Genomic DNA, 541 nt, shown 5'->3' on the forward strand with positions numbered 1-541 from the left:
GTCAGGTTTGATGGGAGCAGATGCGCATTTTCAGTTTTCTCCAGAAATATTTGATTGGGTTCAATCCCAGGCTGTGGCTGGGCCACTCAAGGACATTCACACAGTTGTCTATAAGCCACTCTTGCTGTGTGCTTAAGGTCATTGTCCTGTTGGAAGGTGAACCTTCTGCCCAGTCTGAGGTTCTGAATGCTCTGGACTGGGTCTTCATTAAGGCTATCTCTATACTTTGCTGCACTGAGCGTTTCTTCGACTCTAACGAGTCCCTCAGTCCCTGCTGCTGAAAAATAGCCCCACAGCATGAGGCTGCTACCAGCACACTTTACTTTTGGGATGGTACTGCTTGAAGTGTAGTAATATCTACAAGCAAAATGAATGCTCTTGAGCTAAATTTCAACTGTCCCAAATATGAATACTTATGCAATGGAATCATTTTAGTTTTTTATTTTTAATAAATTTGCAAAGATGTTAAAAACCTGTTTTTTTTGCTTGACAATTATGGTGTATGGAGTGTAGATTGTTGTGGAAAAAAACTAATTTAAAG

The 541-nt window shown here is 40.5% G+C and overlaps 1 protein-coding gene across 1 annotated transcript in view; it reads right to left on the reverse strand.

Annotated features, from left to right (window-relative positions):
- The window catches only part of LOC107734508 (pleckstrin homology domain-containing family A member 2-like), an 11,917-nt gene that overhangs the window by 2,704 nt on the left and 8,672 nt on the right, over positions 1-541 (reverse strand). The gene's annotated exons all lie outside the window — the stretch shown is intronic.

The sequence above is a fragment of the Sinocyclocheilus rhinocerous genome, unplaced genomic scaffold, assembly GCF_001515625.1.
Source record: "Sinocyclocheilus rhinocerous isolate Xijiao unplaced genomic scaffold, SAMN03320098_v1.1 scaffold99, whole genome shotgun sequence".
Classification (NCBI taxonomy): domain Eukaryota; kingdom Metazoa; phylum Chordata; class Actinopteri; order Cypriniformes; family Cyprinidae; genus Sinocyclocheilus; species Sinocyclocheilus rhinocerous.